We start from the raw sequence: 13,642 nt of genomic DNA, 5'->3' as shown, positions 1-13,642 counted from the left end.
TCTTTGTCTTTGGGACACAAGCTAAGGCTTGATCACCCTTTAGCTGGCCACCTTTGATGAGGGTGTTTAGTGATTAAAGGCCGAAACACCCACTGATTCGAAGGCACACTACTGAGGATGTGTCCCAAAAATTGACATCTTACCCCAGTCTAAGAAATAAACCTCCCATGCCACTCTGTCAACATCACGGCAAATCTCATGCGAGTGCATTCCATCTATTGGCACAATGGACAGTTTTTAACATCTCGTCCCGTGTTTTATGATTCTTCACCAAGGAAGTTCAGAAATATACTGAACAAAAATATAAATGCAACAATTTCAACGATTTTACTGAGTTACAGTTCATATAAGGAAATCAGTCTAATGAAATACATTCATTAGGCCCTAATCTATGGTTTTCACATGATTGGAAATACAGATATGCATCTGTTGGTCGCAGATACCTTTAAAAAAAGATAGGGGCGGAAAACCAGTCAGTATCTGGTGTGACCACCATTTGCCTCATGCAGAGAGACATCTCCTTCACATACTATAGAGTTGATCAGGCTGTTGATTGTGGCCTGTGGAATGTTGTCCCACTACTCTTCAATCGCTGTGCAGTTGCTGGATATTGGCAGGAACTGCAACACGCCTTCCTACAAGTCGCCCCAGAGCATCCCAAACATGCTCAATGGTTTACATATCTGGTGAGTATGCAGGCCATGGAAGAACCAGGGCATTTTCAGCTTCCAGGCATTGTGTACAGATCCTTGCGACATGGGTGGCAGCAGATGAATGGCACGACAAAGGGCCTCAGGATCTCATTACGGTATCTCTGTGCATTCAAATTGCCATCGATAAAATGCAATTGTGTTTGTTGTCTGGACATACTGCCAAATTTTCCAAAATTGTGTTGGACGCAGTTTATGTGTAACGGCATTCCTCCTCTGAGGAGGAGAAGGATCGGAGGACCAATGTGCAGCGTGGTAAGTGTCCATAACGTTTATTTTTAGATTTAGACTGAACACTATGAAAATACAAAACAATAAACGTGAACATGAGGAAACAGTACCGTGTGGCAACAAACACCCACCACTCAAAAGTGAAACCCAGGCTACCTAAGTATGATTCTCAATCAGAGACAATAAACAACACCTGCCTCCGATTGAGAACCATACTAGGATGAACTCAAAACCCAAAACATAGAAAAACACACATAGACTGCCCACCCCAACTTATGCCCTGACGATACTAAATAAAGACAAAACAAAGGAAATAAAGGTCAGAACGTGACATTATGGTAGATAAATTAACACGAAAGTATTTGGCAACAGCAAGTCAGGTTAGGACATCTACTTTGTGCATGACACAAGTAATTGGTCCAACAATTTCTTATTTCACTTATATTTCACTTGTATCACAATTCCAGTGGGTCAGAAGTTTACATGCACTAAGTTGATGTGCCTTTTTAAACAGCTTGGAAAAATCCAGAAAATTATGTCATGGCTTTAGAAGCTTCTGATAGGCTAATTGACATAATTTGAGTCAATTGGAGGTGTACCTGTGGATGTATTTAAAGGCCTACCTTCAAACTCAAATATCATGGGGAAATCAAAACAAATCAGCCAAGACCTCAGAAAACAATTGAAGACCTTGACAAGTCTGGTTCATCATTGGGAGCAATTTCCAAACGCCTGAAGGTACCACTTTCATCTGTACAAACAATAGTACGCAAGTATAAACACCATGGGACCATGCAGCCGTCATACCGCTCAGGAAGGAGACGCGTTCTGTCTCCTAGAGATGAACGCACTTTGGTGGGAAAAGTGCAAATCAATCCCAGATCAACAGCAAAGGACCTTGTGAAGATGCTGGAGGAAACGGGTACAAAAGTATCCACAGTAAAACGAGTCCTATATCGACATAACCTGAAAGGCCACTGATCAAGGAAGAAGCCACTGTTCCAAATCCGCCATAAAAAAGCCAGGCTACAGTTTGCTACTGCACATGGGGACAAAGATCGTACTTTTTGGAGAAATGTCCTCTGGTCTGATGAAACAGAAATAGAACTGTTTGGCCATAATGACCATCGTTATGTTTGGAGGAAAAAGAGGGAGGCTTGCAAGCCGAAGAACACCATCCCAACTATGAAGCACGGGGGTGGCAGCATCATGTTGTGGGGTGCTTTGCTGCAGGAGGGACTGGTGCACTTCACAAAATAGATGGCTTGATGGCTAAATGGCTTAAGGACAACACATTCACGGTATTGGAGTGGACATCACAAAGCCCTGACCTCAATCCTATAGAATTGTTTTGGGCAGAACTGAAAAAGCGTGTGCGAGCAAGGAGGCCTACAACCTGACTCAGTTACATCAGCTGTGTCAGGAGGAATGGGCAAAAATTCACCCAACTTATTGTGGGAAGCTTGTGGAAGGCAACCTGAAACATTTGACCCAAGTTAAACAATTTAAAGGCAATGCTACCCAATACTAATTGAGTGTATTTAAACTTCTGGCCCACAGGGAATGTGATGAAAGAAATACAGTACAAGCTGAAATAAACCATTCTCTCTACTATTATTCTGGCATTTCACATTCCTAAAATAAAGTGGTCATGTGACGACCCTCCCACTCTGTCTGCCGTATTCTGTCTTTGTTCTTGTTTCCTTAATAGGATGCCGGTGGGCGGAGTTGAGAGGGTCGTCAGCTACATGGGAAACACCTGGGCCAGGTGTCTCCCAGGATAAATAGACCTCTTCCACATTCATGGGGGAGACTCTCTCCATGCAGACACCTTTGTAGATTGTATTGTGGTTCTTGGTGGCCTTTTGTTTGTTTGCTTTGGCACCTTTCAACACCCTGCATTATCACATTCATTCATGCAAAACACTCACTTACACTACGGATTACTGATTACACACACCATTGGATATTTTCCTTAGTTGCTTTAGTTAATAAATATATCTTTTGTTACTCCTTATCTCCACGTTGTCTCCCTTTTGTTACGGGCTTTGAGCCGGTTCGTGACAAGTGGGGTGCTCGTCCGGGATCTTTGAACTATTGGTTTGGGAGACCGTGGAGGTACGTGTTTGGTTTGAATATGGTGTTTGAGTGTGATCGGCCCAGTATTGGTTGCCTTTGTTGTTTGGTTTGTGTGCTGCGTTGGAGAGAGTATAATGGTTAGTTTCCAGGCCTTGCCTAGCCTGGAAACTCTTGTTCTACTTTCTGTTGGGAAGTCAGTCTGAGGAGGTGAGTAAATCGGCTGTGTACCTCCGGTAGGAGTTTTGTGTAGGGTAGTGGAACTTGCTACCCGGAGCTATAGCCTTTTTCCCCTGATAGGCTTAGCGACGTGTTTCAATTTTGGACATGTTGGGCATGGTTAAATGTTTGTTATTTTTGTGTGGTGTCTGTGGACTGAGCAGTTGTCTCGGGGGCACGTCCGTGGCTTGGTGGAATTTGCCAGCATGCTGGGGAGTTCTATTTCCTTGCCAGCGGGCTACAATGCGTAAATACCCACCGCAAATCTGCACAAAGACTAGGGTTGAGTTATTGTAGGTTTTGGGGAAGCTCTGTATCTCATCTCTCTTCTGTGGTGCTCAGGGTGATTGTCATTTCTCTGGTTGTGGTCTGATGTGCTCAGCAGAGGGGTTGAGCAAGATTACTTATGACTATGGTGTCTCATGTATACAAGTTCATTCGATTTCCATCAGAGGCCTGTGTCAATTTGGGACGCAGAGGCCTGTGTCAATTTGGGACGCAGAGGCCTGTGTCAATTTGGGACGCAGAGGCCTGTGTCAATTTGGGACGCAGAGGCCTGTGTCAATTTGGGACGCAGAGGCCTGTGTCAATTTGGGACGCAGAGGCCTGTGTCAATTTGGGACGCAGAGGCCTGTGTCAATTTGGGACGCAGAGGCCTGTGTCAATTTGGGACGCAGAGGCCTGTGTCAATTTGGGACGCAGAGGCCTGTGTCAATTTGGGACGCAGAGGCCTGTGTCAATTTGGGACGCAGAGGCCTGTGTCAATTTGGGACGCAGAGGCCTGTGTCAATTTGGGACGCAGAGGCCTGTGTCAATTTGGGACGCAGAGGCCTGTGTCAATTTGGGACGCAGAGGCCTGTGTCAATTTGGGACGCAGAGGCCTGTGTCAATTTGGGACGCAGAGGCCTGTGTCAATTTGGGACGCAGAGGCCTGTGTCAATTTGGGACGCAGAGGCCTGTGTCAATTTGGGACGCAGAGGCCTGTGTCAATTTGGGACGCAGAGGCCTGTGTCAATTTGGGACGCAGAGGCCTGTGTCAATTTGGGACGCAGAGGCTGGTATGTTGTTCCGGGGTCCTTGTTGGTCCCCGGTTTTATGGGGGGGAATGTGACGACCCTCCCACTCTGTCTGCCGTATTCTGTCTTTGTTCTTGTTTCCTTATTAGGATGCCGGTGGGCGGAGTTGAGAAGGTCGTCAGCTACATGGGAAACACCTGGGCCAGGTGTCTCCCAGGATAAATAGACCTCTTCCACATTCATGGAGGAGACTCTCTCCATGCAGACACCTTTGTAGATTGTGTTGTGGTTCTTGGTGGCCTTTTGTTTGTTTGCTTTGGCACCTTTCAACACCCTGCATTATCACATTCATAATGCAAAACACTCACTTACACTACAGATTACTGATTACACACACCATTGGATATTTTCCTTAGTTGCTTTAGTTAATAAATATATCTTTTGTTACTCCTTATCTCCACATTGTCTCCCTTTTGTTACGGGCTTTGAGCCGGTTCGTGACAACTGACCTAACTGACCTAAGACATGGAATTTTTTACTAGGATTGAATGTCAGGAATTGTGAAAAACTGAGTTTAAATGTATTTGGCTAAGGTGTATGTAAACTTCCGACTTCAACTGCATTGTTGGTTAAGGGCATGTGACAAATAACATTTGACGTGATCATATAATTACATACATTTTCCATCTCAGATAATGTCAAAAGATGAATGACTACTGAGCAGTTATTTGAACTTCTTTGACATTTTTCCATTGGTTCATTTTATTACAGTTTCAAAGTATGTTGCAACGTACAAGGTTATATGGCTATGAAAGCTGCTGAAACGAAACTCTAGAAGTCTAGAGTTCCATGTAAATACCACTCCCGTCCTCCTAACAGCGAAAGCCTACCGAATTACTTTTGGCATCACTTCAAAAATGACTTAACAGTAATAGAAGTCGGTAGACTTCCTCTGATAGGACGGAATTACTTTTATCATTTTTAAAAATGACTTAAAATTTGCTCATAGCATTGGATTACTAGTAGCACAACTGTTATAAAATTTTCTACATGTCCACTGTCCTACTACAGAGAGGTTCTTGCCCTATGGGTTGTTCTGACGTGGACAAGAATTACTTTAAGTTCAAAACGTTTTGAGCATCATTGCAGTGTTGCAATATGTTGAAACGTATATTTTACCTTACAAATGCACTTAAAATGGATGTATTTACACATCTTGTAGTGTCCATGAGTTACATTAAATAAAATACTGTATTAGAACCGTATTATTTCAATGTAAAAACATTCTGAAAACTAAATGCCATGTAAAACACACTCCAGGGCCTGTATTCACAGTGTCTCAGAGTATGGGTGCTGATTTAGGATCAGGTCCCCCATGTCTTGTTCATTATGATCTGAAAGGCAAACCTGATCCTAGATCAGCACTGAACCAAACCTAAATTCCAGGTGAGATATTTCAAAGATTGTTCAAGATTTTCTTTTCAGTTTTAAGAATCAAATGTGCTATCCATACCAGTAAATTAGCTTTTATATGTTCATATCATTCATCTATTATCATTACATAAAATGTATAATAAAAATTATTCTAAACAATACCCTACTCATTTAACAGCTTTAATATTTCTCAAATTATCACTAAGTTTAAATGTTACACAGAGTGGTTGCTCCTTAGCAATCATGGGTTTCCTGGGTGACCATGCTATGGATATACTACAGAGTTTTCTAATATTGATGGCTCTTATAGGTAAGACCCCATTCAAATGTTTAGTATTATATTTTTTCAATGGCAGATGTGATTTTAAACTGCAGTTAACAGTTGGTAACTTAAGTTAGTATTAGTAATCAGCAATGCACACGCAATGGATATACAACTAAGTTCTCTCTTATTGATCGCTATCAGACCCTGTACTTAACGGATAGGCTAATTGAGTTGCATGGAATATTTTGTTATCATAGGTGTGGTTATGAAATGCATTTTACTGCAGGAGAAGTTATAGTCAGCAATATATATATATATTTACACAGTGTAATATATGTATACTCTATAAAATACACTTGTCACGAATATTACCGAAGGTGACTCCCCTTCTTGTTCGGGTGGCGCTCGGCGGTCGTCGTCGCCGGTCTACTAGCTATCGCCGATCCGTTGTTCTGTGTTCGTTTAGTTTTGTCTAATTGGTAGCACCTGTTTCTAGTTTGGTTGTTAGGATAGGGTTATATATAGTCTGTTCAGCCCGCTTCTGTTTCGTGCGGGCTTGTTCTCCTGTTTCCTTGTTTGAGTGTATTTTTTGTTGGCATTTTGGGTTTCACGCTGTCCGTTTATATTTCTGTTCATTTGTGTTTCCACTTTTGTACATGTTATGTTTCTAGGACATTAAAGCTTGTTGTTTTTCCCACATCCTTTGCTCTCTGCGCCTGACTCCACACCTCTTCACTCATTACTCTTAACAACACTGTATAATATATATACTGTTCTTCTGATTATTGTAATAGGTATTTATGATAGTAAAAAATGTATGTCTTTGTAATTGATGCATTTATGTATTGTAATGTATTTATCAGTTGACGTTTGTAATCAATATCTTGTGTAAACATGTTTTAAATGTTTTCCAACTTTGTGCATTTGGGCATATGGTAGGCAGGGTGTATAGGGAATGGTAAGGGGTTAAATGATGTTCAACAAGAGCTGAGAAACATATGATACTTTAAATTCAATGATAAAGTGACTACAGGGAGGTTATCCTGGTCAAACAGGCTGTTACGTGTTTCAATGTTCAGCCACTTAACTATCAGCTCTCTATGAGCTCTAGAATATTTATTATAGCCGTTGTGTCAGTTCACGAGGGCACTGGAATGTAGGCAAAGGCATCACAGTCAGAGATAAGAGATCTGTAGCTATGATGGAGCTCCCACTGTAAAAAGATGACAGGATTGTAAATATCAACGCAAATAATATTTGTTTAACATTCCAGGGGCTGCAATAAATATGATCTTAAAAGAAAAATCCTACTGACAATGAATTACTTAATATATTCTTGCAACAGAAGGATCAAGCCAATACAAACTGTGGAATCCATCTGTAGTGTATAAGTACACAAGATAGAGATATTTGTTATTTTGCTAATTCAAAGATATAGCATTTCACCATCATTATCCCATAAAAACACTATCTTCAGTATCCACTTGTTGTAGATATCATATCGATGGATAGGTTTGAACATTGAATGATTATTTCAGACTCGTACCCCACAGAGTTGATTGATAACCTATTAGAATTCCAACTCCTGTTGCATAAGTAAGTGATTATTGTGGAGGGATTATTCTTTTTTGCTGGTAACTACATGCATCATGCTACTATCTTCAACCAACCAACTGCCATGGTGTCACGCCCTGGCCTTAGTATTTTGTGTTTTCTTTATTATTTTGGTCAGGCCAGGGTGTAAAATGGGTGAATTATGTGGTTGTCTTGTCTAGGGGTTTTTGTAGATTGATGGGGTTGTGTTTAGTATAGTAGTCTAGGTAAGTCTATGGTTGCCTAGAGTGGTTCTCAATCAGAGGCAGGTGGTTATCGTTGTCTCTGATTGGGAACCATATTTAGGGAGCCATATTCTTTAGGTATTTTGTGGGTGATTGTTCCTGTCTCTGTGTTTGTTTGCACCAGATAGGCTCAGTCACTTTGGTTTTTCTCTTTACTTGTTTTGGAAGAGAAGAGAACGAGTGCCATTCTCCTTGCAGAGATGGTGCTAAATCCATCAACACGGTTGGTCCCTGGGATTGGGCTGGCCAACACGATTCGGTTTGCTTGGAAGGAAAAGGAGTTGGAGCCTTTAGGACGGGAAACTTTTGGAATTATAATATTGATGGGGATTCTAAAGCTGACGGTGAAGGAGGTGTTTTGTTTCCAAGGCAACTAGTTGGAGGGAGCATACGACGTGGCACTATATACAGAGGAGAAACATGCTACCTACCCTCACCACCTGGGGGAAGCCCGTCAGGAAGTCCAAGATCCATTTGCAGAAGGAGGTGTTTAGTCGCAGGATCCTTAGCTTAGTGATGGCTTTGAGGGTACTATGGTGTTGAACGCTGGGCTGTAGTCAATGAATAGCATTCTCACATAAGTGTTCCTTTTGTCCAGGTGGGAAGGGCAGTGTAGAGTGCAATAGAGATTGCATCATCTGTGGATCTGTTTGGGCAGTATGCAAATTGGAGTGGGTCTAGGGTTTCGTCTCTTATCGGGTATTGTCTCTTATCGATGGTGGTTATGATGTCGTTTAGGACCTTGAGCGTGGCTGAGGTGCACCGATGACCAGCTCAGAAACCAGATTGCGTAGCGGAGAAGGTACGGTGGGATTCAAAATGGTAGGTGATCTATTTGTTAACTTGACTTTTGAAGACTTTCGAAAGGCATGGTAGGCTAGATATAGGTCTGTAGCAGCTTGGGTCTAGAGTATCTCCCCCTTTGAAGAGGGGGATGATGGCAGCAGCTTTCCAATCTTTGGGATCTCAGACGGTACGAAAGAGGTTGAACAAGCTAGTAATAGGGGTTGCAACAATTTCGGCGGATAATTTTAGGGTCCAGATTGTCTAGCCCTGCTTATTTGTAGGGTGCAGATTTTGCAGCTCTCTCAGAACATCAGCTATCTGGATTTGAGTGAAGGAGAAATGGGGGAGGCTTGGGCAAGTTGCAGTGAGGGCTGCAGGGCTGTTGACCAGGGTAGGGGTAGACAGGTGGAAAGAATGGCCAGCCGTAGAAAAATGCTTATTGAAATGATCAATTATCGCGGATTTATCGGTGGTGACAATGTTTTGTAACCTCAGTGCAATGGGCAGCTGGGAGGATGTGCTCTCATTCTCCATTTACTTCACAGTGTCCCAGAACTTTTTGGAGTTAGTGCTACAGGATGCACATTTCTGATTGAATAATCTAGTCTTTGCTTTCCTAACTGCCGAACTTTCCTTTCCTAACTCCTAACATTCCTGAAAAGTTGCATATCGTGGGGGCTATTCGATGCTAATGCAGTACACCACAGGATGTTTTTGTGCTCGTCAAGGGCAGTTAGGTCTGGAGTGAACCAAGGGCTATATCTGTTCCTGTTTTTGTTTTTTTTATGAATGGGGCATGCTTATTTAAGTTGGTGAGGAAAACACTTTTAAAGAATAACCAGGCATCCTCTACTGATGGAATGAGGTCAATATCATTTCAGGATACCCGGGCCAGGTCGATTAGACAGGCCTGCTAGCTGAAGTGTTTTAGGGAGCGTTTAACAGTGATGAGGGGTGGTCGTTTGACCGCAGACCAACTACGGATGCAGGCAACGAGGCAGTGGTCACTGAGATCTTGGTTGAAAACAGCAGCTGTGTATTTGGAGGGCAAGTTGGTTAGGTTGATATCTATGAGGGTGCCTGTGTTTACGGATTTGGGGTTGTACCTGGTAGGTTCATTGATCATTTGTGTGAGATTGAGGGCATCAAACTTAGATTATAGGATGACTGGGTTGTTAGCAGCATGAGCTCTGAAGATAGATGGGGGGAAATCAATTCACATATGGTGTCCAGCACACAGCTGGAGGCAGAGGGTGGTCTATAGCAAGCAGCAACGGTGATAGACTTGTTCCTGGAAAGGTGGATTTTTAAAAGTAGAAGCTCAAATTGTTTGGGTACAGACCTGGATAGTAAGACAGAACTCTGCAGACTATCTCTGCAGTAGATTGCAACTCCGCCCCCTTCGGCAATTCTATCTTGTACGGAAAATGTTATAGTTAGGGATGGAAATTTCAGAGTTTTTGGTGGGCTTCCTAGGCCAGGATTCAGACACGGCTGGGACATCCGGGTTGGCAGAGTATGCTAGGGCAGTGAATAAAACAAACTTAGGGAGAAGGCTTCTAATGTTAACCTGAGAGCACCTGGGGAACAGGAGTGGAACTAGGCACTGCAGGGCCTGGATTAACCTCTACATCACCCGAGGTGTAGGATAAGGGTACGGCTGAAGGCTATAAGAACTGGTCGTCTAGTACGTTCGGGAACAGAGATTAAAAGGAGCAGGTTTCTGGGCGCGATAGAATAGATAAGGCATAATGTACAGACAAAGGTATGGTAGGATGTGGACACAGTGGAGGTAAACCTAGGCATTGTGTGATGATGACAGAGATATTGTCTCTAGAAACATTTAAACCAGCTGATATCACCGCATGTGTGGGAGGTGGAACTAAAGGGTTGGCTAAGGCATATTGAGCAGGGCTAGAGGCGCTACACTGAAATAAGACAATAATCACTAACCAGAAAAGCAATGGACAAGGCATATTGACATTAGGGAGAGGCATGCATAGCCAAGTTATCATAGGTGTCCAGTGAATAGTTAGGCTGGCTGGAGACATGGCGATTCAAACAGCTAGCAGGCCGGGGCGAGCAAGCTAGCAAGCTAGCAGAAGGGTCTTAGAGGGACGTCGTGACAGAGGAAGTCTGTTATAGCCTCCTCGTGCGGTTACGTTGAATACACCAGTCGTGATGGAGTAGTAGGGTGCCGTGTAGCAAAGTGGTTCAGTCCAATTGGCAAAATAGGTATAGTGGCCCAAGAAATTGGCTGATGGATCTCTTCAGCAAACAGTCCAATATGCTCTAGACAGCTAGCGGGCTGCGGCTAGCAGGCTAGCAGATGGGCATTCTAATGCAGTGTCCAAATTCATCAGATGTCGTCATCATAATATAGTAGCCATATCTGGGAAAAAACAAGTTCCAAAGGCTAGGCCGAGTATAGTGTATAAGAGGTCATATAATATGTTTTGTAGTTATTCCTATGTTAAAGATGTAAAGAATATTTGCTGGTCTGGGGTGTGTAATGAGGAGCAACCAGATGCTGCACTTGACACATTTATGAAATTGCTTATTCCAGTTACTTATAAGCATGTATCCAACAAGAAAATTAATGTAAAAAATGGTATGGTTGAGAGCTCTGAAGCAAAAAGAATGGCAGATCAGTCTGGCTGCACTGCCGATTGGCAAACTTACTGCAAATTGAGAAATCCATCTGACTAAACTGAATAAAAATAACAATAAACTATACTATGAAACAAACATGAATTATATAAAGAATGATAGTCAAAAGCTTTGGAGCACCTAGAATTACATTTTTTCCCAAAAAGGCAAACATGCCTCCATCATTCATTGAATCAGATGGCTCATTTATGACAAAACCAACTGAAATGGCCAAATAATTTAATATTTTTTTTATTGACATGATTAGTGAACTTAGGCATGACATGCCAACAACTAATTCTGAACCTACACATCCATCCATAACTGACTTTGGCTTTGGTTTTTCAAATTATATTTAGAGGTTGGACGTTAACGGGTCAGCACGTGAGGCACACCGATTGGTGTCTCATCGTTAGTCAATATGTTACACCTGTGCTGGGTTGTCCATCTCTTTAGTCAGTATGTGTTTCACCTGTGCTGGCTTGTCCATCTCTTTAGTCAATATGTTACACCTGTGCTGGCTTGTTCACCTCTTTAGTCAATATGTTACACCTGTGCTGGCTTGTCCATCTCTTTAGTCAGTATGTTACACCTGTGCTGGCTTGTTCACCTCTTTAGTCAATATGTTACACCTGTGCTGGCTTGTCCATCTCTTTAGTCAGTATGTTACACCTGTGCTGGCTTGTTCACCTCTTTAGTCAATATGTTACACCTGTGCTGGCTTGTCCATCTCTTTAGTCAGTATGTTACACCTGTGCTGGCTTGTTCACCTCTTTAGTCAATATGTTACACCTGTGCTGGCTTGTCCATCTCTTTAGTCAGTATGTTACACCTGTGCTGGCTTGTTCACCTCTTTAGTCAATATGTTACACCTGTGCTGGCTTGTCCATCTCTTTAGTCAGTATGTTACACCTGTGCTGGCTTGTTCACCTCTTTAGTCAATATGTTACACCTGTGCTGGCTTGTCCATCTCTTTAGTCAGTATGTGTTTGACCTGTGCTGGCTTGTTGATCTCTTTAGTCAGTATGTGTTTGACCTGTGCTGGCTTGTCCATCTCTTTAGTCAGTATGTGTTTCACCTGTGCTGGCTTGTCCATCTCTTTAGTCGGAAGGTGTTTCACCTGTGCTGGCTTGTCCATCTCTTTAGTCAGTATGTGTTTCACCTGTGCTGGCTTGTCCATCTCTTTAGTCAGTATGTGTTTCACCTGTGCTGGCTTGTCCATCTCTTTAGTCAATATGTTACACCTGTGCTGGCTTGTTCACCTCTTTAGTCAATATGTTACACCTGTGCTGGCTTGTCCATCTCTTTAGTCAGTATGTTACACCTGTGCTGGCTTGTTCACCTCTTTAGTCAATATGTTACACCTGTGCTGGCTTGTCCATCTCTTTAGTCAGTATGTTACACCTGTGCTGGCTTGTTCACCTCTTTAGTCAATATGTTACACCTGTGCTGGCTTGTCCATCTCTTTAGTCAGTATGTTACACCTGTGCTGGCTTGTTCACCTCTTTAGTCAATATGTTACACCTGTGCTGGCTTGTCCATCTCTTTAGTCAGTATGTTACACCTGTGCTGGCTTGTTCACCTCTTTAGTCAATATGTTACACCTGTGCTGGCTTGTCCATCTCTTTAGTCAGTATGTTACACCTGTGCTGGCTTGTCCATCTCTTTAGTCAGTATGTGTTTGACCTGTGCTGGCTTGTTGATCTCTTTAGTCAGTATGTGTTTGACCTGTGCTGGCTTGTCCATCTCTTTAGTCAGTATGTGTTTCACCTGTGCTGGCTTGTCCATCTCTTTAGTCGGAAGGTGTTTCACCTGTGCTGGCTTGTCCATCTCTTTAGTCAGTATGTGTTTCACCTGTGCTGGCTTGTCCATCTCTTTAGTCAGTATGTGTTTCACCTGTGCTGGCTTGTCCATCTCTTTAGTCAGTATGTGTTTCACCTGTGCTGGCTTGTCCATCTCTTTAGTCAGTATGTGTTTCACCTGTGCTGGCTTGTCCATCTCTTTAGTCAGTATGTGTTTCACCTGTGCTGGCTTGTCCATCTCTTTAGTCAGTATGTGTTTCACCTGTGCTGGCTTGTCCATCTCTTTCATCAGTATGTGTTTCACCTGTGCTGGCTTGTCCATCTCTTTAGTCGGAAGGTGTTTCACCTGTGCTGGCTTGTCCATCTCTTTAGTCAGTATGTTACACCTGTGCTGGCTTGTTCACCTCTTTAGTCAATATGTTACACCTGTGCTGGCTTGTCCATCTCTTTAGTCAGTATGTTACACCTGTGCTGGCTTGTTCACCTCTTTAGTCAATATGTTACACCTGTGCTGGCTTGTCCATCTCTTTAGTCAGTATGTTACACCTGTGCTGGCTTGTTCACCTCTTTAGTCAATATGTTACACCTGTGCTGGCTTGTCCATCTCTTTAGTCAG

Source organism: Oncorhynchus gorbuscha, linkage group LG21 (genome assembly GCF_021184085.1).
Source record: "Oncorhynchus gorbuscha isolate QuinsamMale2020 ecotype Even-year linkage group LG21, OgorEven_v1.0, whole genome shotgun sequence".
Lineage (NCBI taxonomy): Eukaryota > Metazoa > Chordata > Actinopteri > Salmoniformes > Salmonidae > Oncorhynchus > Oncorhynchus gorbuscha.
This window is presented reverse-complemented; position numbering follows the sequence as displayed.